We start from the raw sequence: 15,032 nt of genomic DNA, 5'->3' as shown, positions 1-15,032 counted from the left end.
CATTCTTGCTATTTTCTAAACTACAAAGAAGTTATATGATTAGTTTGGCACGATTTATTCTTGCCAAACTCATATTCACTCCTACTGATCACTGCATTGGTATCAAGATACACACTGGAACTGAATGCACACTGAAAGAACCCATGTTATTCTACTTCAAAGAGGGCTAGTCCTGTTAGTCTGTTGCACCAAAACAACAAAAATGTGTTTAGTGGCACATTACAGACTAGCAAATTTTGTTTGGCATATGTGTGCATGGACCCAAACGCACTTCATCACTTATAAACAGAAGCAATCTAATTAAGTAGACCAGAGTCTATTGAAAACTTAAGCTAAACAAAACTTGCTAATCTTTTAAGTACCATATACCTGTAAATGGTTTCTCTGTTCAAGTGTGTTCAAGAAGAATCAAGTGCAGGCAGGTACTTTAGCTGATTTTATATAATATTCTAAGTCAGTTGACAGTTTTAAGCCTCTCAATTTTACTATTTATATTTAGATTTTATTTCTTATTTTAATATTATAATATAATAGTATGTATAAAATAATAATAATAATAATAATAATATAAAACTATTATTTCTATGTCGCTTTTTGTTGAGACAATCAAAGCGGCATACAAAGTTTAAAATACCTCAATATATACATAATATCTTCCTCCCCCCCCCCCCCTTAAAAAGGATTGAACAGTATAAGGGTAAAATTCAACAATTAAAATCCAAAACGATAACTAATACAAATAACCGATAACCATGGGCCAAGTCATCACATGTGTGGGGAAGTCTTGTGTGGCCGAGTTCTTTATTCTGGGAAGGCCTGCTGGAAGTTATCCATCTTAATGGCTTTCTTAAAGCTGTCTAAATTAGTAATTTGACGGATCTCATCTGGCAGGCCATTCCATAAATTGGGAGTGGTTGCAGAAAATGTCCTCTGGGAGGTTGCCATCAATCTGGTCTTAAAGGGCTGTAATAAATTCCTCCTAGAGGACCTGAATGTACGGGGTGGGTTATATGAAAGCAGGCGATCCCTTAAATAAGTTGGGCCCAAGCCATGTAGGGCTTTAAAGATGATAACCAACACCTTGTACTGTGCCCAGAAACTAATTGGCAGCCAGTGGAGTGATTTCAGTATTGGTGTTATATGATCACTCCTGGTTGTTCCTGTGATCAGTCTGGCTGCTATAATCTGTACCAATTGGAGTTTCCAGACTAGCCACAAGGGTAGCCCTATGTAGAGCGCATTGCAAAAATCGAGTCTTGAGGTTACCAGTGCATGTACTACAGTTTTGAGGTCCCCTGGTTCCAGGAAAGGGCACAATTGGCGTATCAGCCAAAGCTGATAACAGGTGCGCTTGACCGTCGCATTCACCTGATTTCTCATCTGAAGTGACGGATCATGAAGCATGCCCAGACTGTGGACAAAGTCCTTTGAGGGAAGCATGAACCCCTCTAGGACTGGACGTTGCAACCCATGCCTGGTTTAGGGGACCCTACTGCGAATACCTCCATTTTGTCTGGATTCAGCTTGAGCTTGTTTTCCCTCATCTAATCCATTACTGCCTGAGGACACTGACTGAGGGGAGAAATGCCATCTGTTGTCGCTGATGACAGAGACATGGAGAAATATATTTGGGTGTCATTAGCGTACTGATAACATCCCACCCCATGTCTACGGATGAGGAGCCCTGGTGGCGCAGTGGTTAAATGCCTGTACTGCAGTCATTCACTCAAAACCACAAGGTTGCGAGTTCAAGACCAGCAAAAGGGCACAAGCTCGACTCAGGCTTGCATCCTTCCGAGGTCGCTAAAATGAGTACCCAGACTGTTGGGGGCAAATTAGCTTACTAGCTAATTAGCTTACTTGCTGTTCACCGCTATGATCTTTGGAATAGCGGTATATAAATAAAACAAATTATTATTATTATTATTATTATTATTATTATTTCTCCTAGCAGCTTCATATAAATGTTAAATAGCAACAGGGACAGAATGGTGCCCTGAGGGATGCCACAATTTAGCTCTATTTTTGTATAGCAACTGTCCCCAACAATCACCCTCTGGAATCTGCCTGAGAGGAAGAAACGGAACCACTGCAAAGCCATGATCTATTGTATCAAATGCCACTGAGAGGTCTAGAAGCACTAACAGAGTCACGCTCCCTCTGTCAATGCCTAGACGAACATCATCAATTAAAGTGACCATGGCAGTCTCCATCCCATATCTGGTCCTGAAGCCCGTTTGAAATGGATCAAGAAAATTGGCTTCATGCAAGACCACTTGGAGCTGAACAGCAACCGCCCTCTTGACTACCTTGCTCAGAAAAGGCAGGTGGGAAATAGGCCTATAGTTTTTCATGTCCAGGGGGTCAAGGGAGGGTTTTTTCAAGAGTGGTCTAACAACCGCTTCTTTCAAAAAGGATGGAACATAACTCTCCCTAAGGGATACATTCATGACACATCTAAGAGGTGCCATCAAGGCATCATCTCCCTGGACAGCCAACCATGATGGGCAGGGGTCAAGAGGACATGTCGTTTCCCTCAACTTTCCAAGGATCTTGTCTACGTCATCAGTACCTACAAGCTCAAATTGATCCAGCCTAATCTCATAAATGGATGCACTGGACGCCTCAACAGTCAATTTTGCTTTAACATCAGTGTCCAAATGGGTTTTTATTTGAGAGATTTTGTCTGCAAAGTAGTTGTTAAATGTGTCACAGCAGGCTGTTGTTGGGTTAAGTAGAGGGTTCTGGGTGGATGGCATCATCATCTGTTCCCTCACCACCCTAAACAGTTCTGCTGGATGAGACTTTGCAGACGCAATACGAGCAGAATCTCCTTGCCTCTGTATAAGAGTAAAGAAAATGCTTATGACGTGTTCTGTCAGATAAGAGTCCAGATCTTCGCCAAGCGTGCTCTAGTCACTATCCTGCCCACTTCAAATTCCTCAGCTCCTCGGTATACCAGAGCTTTTGATTTGTTTATATATAACTAAATAATATTTGTTTATATATAACTAAATGACCTTTGGTGATAAATGATTAAAACTGCCTATTCCCCTCATGGCCAGAAGGAGGAGGAGCCAGCCTGCAAAATTTACCCTCCTCATACCATCTTAACTGAGGACAGAAACAACAAAATGCAGGCATCTTGCTAACATCTCCATTTTTTCCCTCCTGTTTGGTTGGTTACATCTTGCCTGATGAAGAAGCCAGTGGAGCTTCGAAAGCTTGCAACAAGTATATTGTGCATTTCGATTGGCCAATAAAGGTATCACTGTTTGGTGGATTTTTGTTTGAATTTGCTAAATGGCCAATATAGCTACCCCTGCATATTTTTAAATAAAAACCCTTTACACACACACACACACACACACACACACACACACACACACATTCTTTTCTACACCCTGGCGATCTTTCAGTCTTTCCTTCTACTAGCTTCTCTTATCAAGAGTCAGGATTCTCCCCCTCCCAAATGTTTGAAATGTTTGGAGGCTCTACATATGAAACTGCACAGAAATTAAATGTCCAAGACTCCTAAGCTCAAGAAAGGTCCGGCACTTAACAGCTAAAGATGGTACTGCAGGCTATATACCTATTTTGATTAGCTAAACTGATACATTAAACAATCACACACACACAAAACAGCAAGATGCAGTCATACAGTCATGAGTACAATGCTGTACTTGGGGCCCATTCCCACTTACTGGAAAATCTGTTTCCTGAACCGATTCCTGAAACTGGTTCTGAAAAAATGTAGTTCCCATTATGTTTGCGCCGGTTTCAGGAATTGGTTCAGGAATCAGCAAGTAGCAGGGGACAACTTGTTGGCCCAGCCCGTCTCTGGCCTCTTCTGGCCCCAAAATCCTCGGTCCAGTCTCCTTACCAGCTTCTTTGGCTGCTGACTGGCTTCCTTGCACCTTTTTAAAAAATTTCCCATAGTCAGAGAGGCCGGAAGGAGGTCACAGAGAAGCCGGGGGAAATCCGGGAAGGAGGTTGCAAGGCTTCTGACTTGGACTGGGGGTTATTGAGTCAGCAGAGGTCAGAGATGGGCCAGGCTGGGCCAGGCCAGGATGCCAGTGGGAACCAGGACAGATTTGAATCCGATTTGAATCTGCCTGGTTCCCACTTGGGCTGAATCAATTTATTTCCAAATAAATCAATTCAGACAAAAAAAAAAAAAAAAAAAAAACCCTGCAAAAACCCAGCGTCTTTTTGACACGGGTTAAATGGCCAAAAAAAGGGCAGAAAGCATGGCTCCCCTTTCTGAACTGATTTCTAAAATCGGATTCAGTGGAAACTATGCCCCTTTAACCTGGATGCCAATTCCTATTAAACGTACTGTAGTGGGAACAGGACCTTGGTTACCCTTGAGTACAACATTGTAATGAATGCTTTCAGAAAATGGCTTGCATGCAAGAGAATCAGGAGAGATCACCTCTTCTGCCCTGACCAACCAAGAACATAAAATTTAGCCTTCTGTCACCAACATACTGCTGAAGGGGGGTTTCAAGTTGTCTCCACATTGACTCAAAAGCCATTGAGGCCTCTTGTTCTTCCTTAAAATCGTGATATCAGTCAGTATTTATTGCTTCCGGCATCTTTACTGCAAGATGAATTTCACAAACAGCATAATTGCAGACACATTTATCTTACTAGTGCATTTGATCTTGAATGTTTTAAAATCCATTTTGTTCCCCTGGTTTATTGGCTGGAATGAGTTTTGTCTGTTGCCTATTGCCCAAAGCTCTTTAGCTGTCAAGAAAAGTTCCTGAGAAAGCTCCCAAAATGAAAAGCAATGACACTGCAACTTAACGCTGCCTGCCATGTGCAGCAACTTATCAAAAGCATTTCTACCATAGAAGCCAGTGAACAGATCAGTTTCAAGTGCAGGGCCAGTAATATAATCTCCCAGCCAGAGATGGAGATCCCAATGAAGATTAAACAGACTGCTCAACAGAGAATACAACTTCCTATAATGCTATGGCAAAAAAGAACACCTCCGCCTTGTGGGCTCTAGTCCAGAATAAGTTTAACAAACACTTTGTTCCCCATGATCAGAAATAAACGTGTGTTTTTAAAAAAGTTGTCCTTCTTGCTATCCCCAAGGATAGGACCAGGGCTAATAGTTTGAAGTTACAAGAGAATAGTTTTCATAGAATCATAGAGTTACTGTAGAAGAGTCCACAAGGGCCATCCAGTCCAACCCCCTGCCATGCAAAAGCACAGAATCAAAGCACCCCAGACAGATGGCCATCCAGCCTCTGCTTAAAAATCTCCAAGAAGGAGACTCCATCACCCTCCAAGGGAGTGTGTTCCAGTGTCAGACAGCTCTTACTGTCAGGACGTTTTTCCTAATCCTGAGGTGGAATCTCAATTGAACATTAAAAGGAACTTCCTGATAATGAGATTAATTTGGCAATTAATCAATTCCCTAGAGAGATGGTGGGGTCTCCTTCTCTGGAGGTCTTCAAAAAGAGGCTCGACAGCCTTCTGCTCTGGATGCTTTAGCTGGAGATCCTGCATTGAGCAGGGGGTAGGCTCAATGGGTCAGGAGGCCTCTTCCAACTCTATGATTCTGTGATTCAAACAGTGATTGCAATGGTGTATTTCCAATCTGAATAGCAATAGTTCCATATTTGTTACATAGAATTGGCACACCTAGAATCATAGAATTAGACAGTTTGATCACGTCCATCCAGTCAAGCCTCATGTCAGCACCCTGACAAATGGACATCCAGCCTCTTTTTATAATCCTCCAAAGAAAGAATATTTCACTTGAAGAAATTCTCATCCATCATGAACTCTCTTCTCTTTTGGTATTCCTGTCCACAGGATCACACCCAGAGTTTCCTAAAATCAGCTTTCTTAAAGTCCAGAATGCATGTCTAACTTCTTAGCTTCTGCTTTCTGCTAGCATGTATTGCTTGTATGCTCTCCTTTTGCTTTTCCTGCTTGAATTATTAGTGATGGCAATATGATGTTCACTGCTTCCTTAATTAGAAGACACAATAAAAAAAGTTTTTAAAGGAAATGTTGGAATGATTAATAGCAAAAAGGGTTAGGGAGCTCCTGAAAATAAGTATCTTCATTCAAGTCTGTGCCAAACACAGAAAGCTATTGTTGTTGTTGCATGCCTTCAACTTGCTTCTGACATATAGTGAGCCTAAGGTGAACCTATCGTGTGGCTTTCTTAGCAGAATTTTAACATTTGTTCAGAGAGAGTTTGCCTTTGTCTTCTTCTGAAGCTGAGAGAGTGTGACTTGCCCAAGGCCATCCAGTGGGGTTTCATGGTCAAGCAGGGATTCAAACCTTTGTCTCCCACTGTCCTAATCCAACACTCAAACCACTACATCACACTGGCTTTCATCTTGAAATGAAACACCAATTTCTTGAAATGATAGTGCCAATTTCTATTACATGTCACCACTTCTCAAAGGCCAGTTTTCCTCAAGAATGTACAGCAGGCCCTTGGTATCCACTGTGGACACCCCCCCCCCCATGGATACCAAAATCCATGGATGCTCAAGTCTTATTAAATACAATGGCATAGTAAAATGATGTCCATTATAAGAGGGCTGACTGTAATTCAGAGAACTGGCTGTAATTCATTCTTAGTCACTAGCAGGTTTATTCTTTATTGGAATCAGCTTTCTTTTTGTAATATGAAATGCTAGCATGGCTTGCTACAAAATTATATATACAAGAATACCAACTACCGTAATACAGTGGGCTCTTGTTATACGCTGGGGTTTGGTTCCAAGATCCCCTGTGTATAACAAAATCCGTGTATGCTCAAGTCTCATTAGATATAATGACATAGAAAAATGGTGTCCCTTATAAAAAAAAATGGAAAATCAAGGTTTGATACTTGACATTTATACTTTTTTTTAATATTTTCAAACCATGGATGCTTGAATCCGTGTATAAAAAATCTGTGTATAAGAAGGGCCGACTGTATTTATCTGTCATAAATTATTACTTGAATGGCCATTTCCATTTGTAGATTTGGGCAGTTCTTTAAAATTAGTTTACTTTTTTATCATATCTAAATATACATAAAAGAAATTAAGTAATTGTTGCTTCAGCTTCCTTTTACACAGCTTGCAGTTTCTGTCTGCTGTTACAATGTATGAACATCTCAATTTGTTTCCCCTCAAATGCCTTAAGAATTAGTGACAGGCAGAAGTCCACATGGAGAGGAATCAATGAAGAAAGCCACACCACTGCTGTGATTCAGGTTGCTGGCAATTTAATATTGTTATATACGTGTGTGTGTGTGTGTACACACACACACACACACACACACACACACACACACACATACACACACACCAATTCATAGAAGTATGCATAGATATACTTTTATACATATACATACAAATATATACATATGTATATATATCAAGACATTTCAGATGTGAGTGATGTGCACATGTACCTGCCTTTAAATGGGCAGGTGTATGTATATGTATATATGTATATATGTGCACACATACACATAGCAATATATTAAAAGTGTTGTACCATCCATCAAAACACTGATGCACACACACACACACATACACATACACACAAAAACAGGCATATATATGAACCACACACACACACACACACACACATGGAAAGACACACCTACATAAAGTCATGTTGAAAAGCAAGGCCTAGGAGGAGAAAGCAGTGTCCAGATGGACCTGACACACACACACACACACACACACACATACACATACACACACACACATGTTTATCTATCTGTGTGTGTGTGTGTGTGTGTGTGTGTGTGTGTATGGGTCACACACACACACACACACACACACAGATAAACATGTGTGTATATGTGTGTGTGTGTGTGTGTGTGGGCCTGACACACACACACACACACAGATGGAGAGAGAGAGATAAATGTGTGTGTGTGTGTATGGACCTGAGACATACACAAACAGAATGACACACCTATATAAAGTCATGTTGAAGCGCAAAGCCTAGGAGGAGAAAGCAGTGTTTGGATGGACCTGACACACACACACACACAGATGGAGAGATAGCTAGATAAATACGTGTGTGTGTGTGTGTGTATGGACCTGACACACACACAGGAAGACACACCTACATAAGGTCATGTTGAAGTGCAAGGCCTAGGAGAAGAGAGCAGTGTCCGGATGGATCCAGCACACATTCCCTCTCTCACACACACACAGATGGAGAGAGAGAGATAAATGTGCGTGTGTGTATGGACCTGAGACACACACAAACAGAATGACACACCTACATAAAGTCATGTTGAAACGCAAAGCCTAGGAGAAGAAAGCAGTGTCTGGATGGACCTGACACACACACACAGATAGATAGATGTGTGTGTGTGTGTGTGTGTGTGGGCCTGACACACACACACAAACACACACACACACACAGAAAGATGGAGAGATAGATAGATAAGTGTGTGTGTGTGTGTGTGTGTGTATGGACCTGAGACACACACAGGAAGACACACCTACATAAGGTCATGTTGAAGCGCAAGGCCTAGGAGAAGAGAGCAGTGTCTGGATGGATCCAGCACACACTCCCTCTCTCTCACACACACACAGATAGCAGACTGGAGGAGGGCAAATGTTGTTCCCATCTTCAAAAAGGGGGAAAAAAAGAGGATCCAAACAATTATCATCCAGTTAATCTGACATCAATACCAGGAAAGATTCTGGAGCAGATCATTAAACAGAGAGGGAAGGGAGGCCTTATATTTTCCACTGGCATTCATCAGCAGCATTTGAAAGCTTGAGGAAACAACAAGTGTCCTAAATTACTAAGGCAGGGAGGCCAGAAAGCAACATACAAATCATAAGATGTTTTCATGTAATACTCAGAATTTCTGAAAAATGAAAGAAGGTTGCTAAAAGTGTTCTAATGGCCTTCTTATCCACCACACTTTCTCACTTACTTTGTAAAAACCGTCAGAAGGACCTTAGTAAATAAAATAAAATTCATATCAGTGGCAATTCAAATGGCCTTGCTTTTCAGTAACTGCTCCCATTCACACCTCCTGTGCTATTCTTTGATTCCTAACCCAGGGCAGCTTCCTTAATAATAGCGTTATCTAAAAATAATTGTCTTTATCACATCCAGAAAGATTTCTTAAAGTTTCCACATATCCTCCCACTTTCAGCTCCATCTTTGGCTTCTCCACATCCCCTCCACACATTCTGCCACAGCTCCACAATGGAGCTAATGGCAACCAGATGAGGAAATATAATGCTAGTCTGGTTGTGGGGGGGAGCAGCAATGAAATCTAAAAACTGCAGATATTAAGGACCAGATCAGATGCTTAAGATGAAAAGGCAGTGAACAGATACCCAGAAACTAAATAAGATGCAAAGAGAGTGGTGCAAGATCTAAGACTGAAGTTTGCTTTGTGAAAGGGCTGGTGCTGGCCTCCTTGTACATAATGGTGGGTCCAATACAAAGTAGAAAAATACGAGGTAGGTTTGTCTGAAAGTTAAAGAAGAGTCAGTGCAGAATGCACCTGTTAGTCTAAAAAGGGAATAGGACTTGCTTGACGGTTGGGAGATCAGTCTGAAACTGAAGACTGCCTGTGAGGACACAAAACATCTCAAAGTAACATAGGATCTGACTAGGGTTGGAAAAAGATACAAAAATATTTTTTAAATTGTTAAAAATATATATGTTTTCTGAGTGTTGAGAAACTGTGATGAGAAGAATGCTTGAGTGACAAGAATATTTGCAGTTTGGAACTTATTCTGCACAAAATTCACACTTGGTTGTTTTACACAAAAATTGGCATTTTCTGCATGTGGAACAGCCCTTTGTGCATGAAAGGGCCCTCCCCACCAGTCCATCTGCCTTGGTCAAGGCCTCAGAGGGAGAGAATAACCACTGGACCTCATCCCCTTCCCCACCACCATTCCCTTCTCCTTTTGTGTCATGACTTTTAGATTGTAAGCCTGAGGGCAGGGAACCATCTAATTAAAAATACAGTGGTACCCCGGGATACGAATTGACCGCGTTACGAAATTTCCGGGGTACGAAAAAGTTAGATTTAAAAAAACTGTTCCGGGTTACGAAAGATTTTTCGGGTTACGAAATTAATTTCGGCGCGAAATTCAAATGTAAAGCGCGGCTAGCGGCTTTCCAGCGCCTTTTCGGGTTGCGAAATGTATCGGGTTACGAACGGCGCCGCGGAACGAATTAAATTCGTAACCCGAGGTAGCACTGTAATAACTGTAAACCGCTCTGATAGCTTTTAAGGCTGAAGGGCGGGGTATAAATACCATAAATAAGTTGATAAATGTTTTCTTAGAAGTTAATGAACTACTGAAATGTGAAACATTCTTGTTGAATATATTATAGGGGAAAAAAATAAATTAAAACAGAGCAGTGAAAACAATATGAAGTATAAAAATTTTAAAGCATTTAATGGTATATTCAATTAAAACAGTATTTTAATATATTAAAATTTAACATTTAAAAACATTTATAATACAAAATGCAAATTAAAACAGTATATACAGTTACATATCACGCAACCCTGGTCAGCCAAGGCTAAAGACCTGTTTAAAACAAAAACTCTTTGCCTGCTAGCAAAAAGACAAGAGAAAGGGGAGAAATCAAACCTGCCACAGAAGAAAGTTTCAAATCCAAAGAGAAGGCTCTCTCCTGTGCCCTTGCAAACTGAGCCTGGGAGGTGCTGGAATTGAGAGAAAGCAGGAACACTCTCATGGAGAGATACTGGCTTTCAGATTGTCTAGACCTAAGCTATGTGGGGCTTGATAGGGCAAAGCCAACACTTTGAATTGTATCTAGAAATGGACCGGTAGTAAATGAAGTTGTTTTATAAGGGTCTTTAATTATTAATGGAGGAGGGTCCTTTTTCCAAGATTTCTTAAATGCAATACATAAATTCCAGGGTTTTTTTCTACTTAAAATAGTGTGTTCTTCATTAGTCACAATTGCCCTCTTGTTGTCTGGTCATATCCTTTTGACTTCACTCTGATGTTGCTCAGTCAATGCTTGTGTCAGTAAATGTTGGAGGGTATGTAATTTGGTTCAGATTTAATGCTAATCTGAAGAGTTTAGGTAGACTACAGCTCCCAGAAGTCTACAGCTTACATGGCAGCTGGCTGTGGGCTCTTGGCAGCTGTTCTATGAAGAAGTATTTCATATGACTTACAGACACTCTTTAGTATTGTGACAAAAAGCAGACAAACTATTCTGTTTTCAGCTATACTTTGTCTTTCATCTTAATCAGGAATTTCTGCTATCTATACAAGCCAGGATTAGAAAGTGCAATTTGATCTTAGTTTATTTATGAGGAAATTACAAACTCTGGTCAGGTGAAAAAGGAAGCTAATGTTTCCAAACTCCTTGTGACTGCACTGGGAGAACAAGGAAAGAACATAATGGTTTAATGTCACATCTGAATATTCTGCTACTTCTAGCAACACATGTCAATAAAATATTTCAGCAACAACTGACACACCACAATCCTAGATTTCCACACACAAACAAAATCTTACTAACAGGCTGCTCTTAAAATATAGAGAACTGGACTCTGTGAAATTCTAGACGTTTCTAACAGCAATGAAAACCTTTTAAACACAAATAGCAAGCCCACTGTGTAACAAGATATAGAACCCTATCATTTCTCTGCTTTCTTTCTTTAAAAAACAACCTCCCAAAATCCATAGCTTTGCACTCATTCACTGAATAGAGGCTTTTCGTTTGATTCAAGTTTGCCCTCCCTCCCTCAGATTTTGAGGAGTGGAATGATTAAATGATTTCCATCATCATTTTGCCTATAAGGTGCAGCTTGAGATGCTATTTCAAGTTTGCATCAACAAAGATCCCATTATACAAGGCTATCATTTTTAACCAGCATTTTAGCCAAGGAGTTTAGTCTCTTGTTTAGTGAGATGCAGAAAATGCTTGCTGAAGGAGAGAAAAAGAGAGCAAACGGTCTATTTCAGTGGTTGAATAAACTTCCACCCACATCAAAGCACAAAGACACTCTGAACTAGTCTCGCTAACCCCTTATCTAAACAGAATAAATCAGAAATACAATTTTTGATTGATGCTGAAGGATTTGCTTTCTTAGCTCAAAAGCAATTTAAACCTCTCTCCAGGTGAGAGTTGGTCTAAGTGTGTTCTTTACAGTGCTTGGCTTCCAAGGTGGATCGCACTCTTCCCCATCCATTATATGCATACACTGCCATTACAAAAGTCTGTGGAGACATCTGTTGCAATCTATGCAGCTATGGTGCTGCTAAACTGTTTTCAGAGCAATTAAAATGAAAGGCACAGACAAAGTGCATTTTAGTTTTTACTTTTACAAATGGTCTCTCCAAGGAACCATGGTCATCTCTCAATTTTATCCTCACAGCAAACCTATCACATGGATTAAGATGAGAAGTGGTGATTGAGATAGATGGCTGTGTGGGGATCTGAACTAACTCTTCTCAATCCTAGTCTGACATTCTACACCACACTGACATGCTTATAGCATTTGCAGATAACACCAACAGAGTGGGGGTAGCTAATACTCCAAAGGACAGGTCTGAGTTTCAAAAGGACCTTGACAGATTGGGGATTTGGGCCAAAACTAACAAAATCAATTCAACAAGATAAATGTAACATACTACATCTAAGCAGGGAAAACGTAATGTGCAAATGCAGTTGGCCCTTCTTATACACAGATTTTTTATACATGGATTTAAGCATCCACGGTTTGAAAATGTTTTTTAAAAAAGTATAAATTTCAAATATCAAACCTTGATTTTCCATTTTTTTTTATAAGGGACACCATTTTGCTATGTCATTACAGTGGACCCTTGTTAATTAAATATAATGACATAGCAAAATGGTGTGTCCCTTATAAAAAATGGAAAATCAAGGTTTGATATTTGAAAATTATACTTTTTTGAACATTTTCAAAGTATAGATGCTTGAATCCATGTATAAAAAATCAGTGTATAAGAAGGGCCAACTGTGTATTTAATGGGACTTGAGCATCCACAGATTTTGTTATCCACAGGGGATCTTGGAACCAAACTCCAGCATATAACAAGGGTCCACTGTATAGGATGGCTGACACCTGGCTTGATAACAGTAGCTATGAAAGGATCTAACAGTTTTAGTAGACTACAAAATAAACATGTTGCGGAGCGCGTGAGGCAACATGTCAATGTTTGGCACCAGATTTTCCTTTTGACTCCATATCCCAACAATTCTGTGCTGCATTAACAGGAGTATAGTATCCAGATCAATGGAAGTGATAATGTCACTCTAGTCTGCTTTGGTCAGAATTCACCTGGAGTACAGTCCCCAGTTCAGAGAGCAACCTTTATGAGGGATGACGTAGGGAGCTAGATATGTTTAACCTGGAGAATAGAAGACTGAGAAGTGACATGATAGCCATCTTTATATATCTGACAGAATGTCAGGTAGAAGATTGAACAAGCTTGTTTTTTTGCTGCCCCAGAGACTAGAACACAACCAATGGATTTACTGCTTCATAGGGTGGTGGACTTTCCACTTTAAACAGAGGCTGGATGGCCATCTTATGCTTTAATTGTGTCTTCCTGCATTGCAGGAGGCTGGACTGGTTGGCCCTTGTGATCCTTTCCAGCTCTATGAATATACGATCCTGTGTACTGGGCAAGATTGGCCATTGGACATTCTACTAGGGGCCCTTATATTGAGCAAGCCTTTTAGTTCCCAAGCTCAGGGGATGTGGGGATAAGCAAAGTGCAGCCCTGGAGCTATATATGGCTGCCAATTTTGGTTTAGTAATCCACAGCCCCTCCAGACTTCTCAAGCCACTCCTTTTCTGGCCAAAGAAAATAAATGAATTGTCTCTCCTAGAAGCTTTCAAGTGTGGCAATTCCCCCATTAAAATTTTTCAAATACAACACTATTGAATATTTTCTTTTTAAAAAGATCATTGTGAAGTCTTTTTTTGGCCTTCTTTACTGTCCAGCCTTCTGTTGGCCTTCTTCACTGTTCAGGTAGCTAGCTATTTCTTTTCATTTGAGACTGAGGGCTTCCACAGACGTCGCCCCTTTGAGCCACAGATGGAGGCCATGGCAACCACATGCTGCAGCCTCCGGAAGGAGCAAAAAGAAGCCCCAAAAGCACTGAGGTGCAGCGTCATTATGCTCCTTCCATCCAATGCTGTTTGGGCCGCCCAAATTGGGCACTGTGCCTGACATGCATCATCATGGCGCACACTGTGTGGATGGGTGTGCACCATCACAGCAGCTGAGTGGCGTGCTAAGGGATTCATACAGGCCGGCATAAAATGCTGGTCTGTATCACCCCTGAGTCTGGGATCTTCTGCTAATAAAGTATGTACTCTGTTACTGAGTTATGAGAGATTCCTTTACATTCTTGGTTTGTTAATTTCAGGTTGAATTCATCTACTTAAATTCTCAGGTGTCTTCAGCAAACAATATCTCACTCCATTTAGTAGAGAATGAGATTTTTCTTTGTCGCTTTCTTTCACAACCAACCACAGATACACACCATGATCAGGGAACAGGAATCTTCTTCAGATGAGATTATAGCTATTACTTGGCGTAGCAAATAGAAGGCTTTCGGGGAAATGTTTGCATCTTCTCAGACTCTACCCTATGCATACATGTGCATACATGTGCATACATGTGCACTGTTTCCTAAAGGCTTGCCTGGGCCTCTGTCTTCTGTGCCCTCATTCTCAGCATTGAGAAGCTGTATTTCAAATTATCAGTATTGAATTGCAATGAAAATGTAAATTATGGGGAACATTTCAAATCATTTATTGGCAGGTCAGTTGCCTCGTTCAAAAGCAACTATGTGTTCAAACCTTTTGGAATTGTCAAAAGGCCTCACCAAAGATAGACATTTTCTACTGGCACAAGAAAACACAAGTTAAATATAATGTTTAAGCAGACATGTTTCAGGCCCCTTTTGGCTTATATGGATACAGACACTCCTCTCCCCCTCTTTTGAAAATGAAGTGTAGGTAGGGGTCACTGTGATACTTT

Source organism: Sceloporus occidentalis, unplaced genomic scaffold, assembly GCF_023333645.1.
Source record: "Sceloporus occidentalis isolate IW3139 unplaced genomic scaffold, rSceOcc1.0.p SCAF_4, whole genome shotgun sequence".
Classification (NCBI taxonomy): domain Eukaryota; kingdom Metazoa; phylum Chordata; class Lepidosauria; order Squamata; family Phrynosomatidae; genus Sceloporus; species Sceloporus occidentalis.
This window is presented reverse-complemented; position numbering follows the sequence as displayed.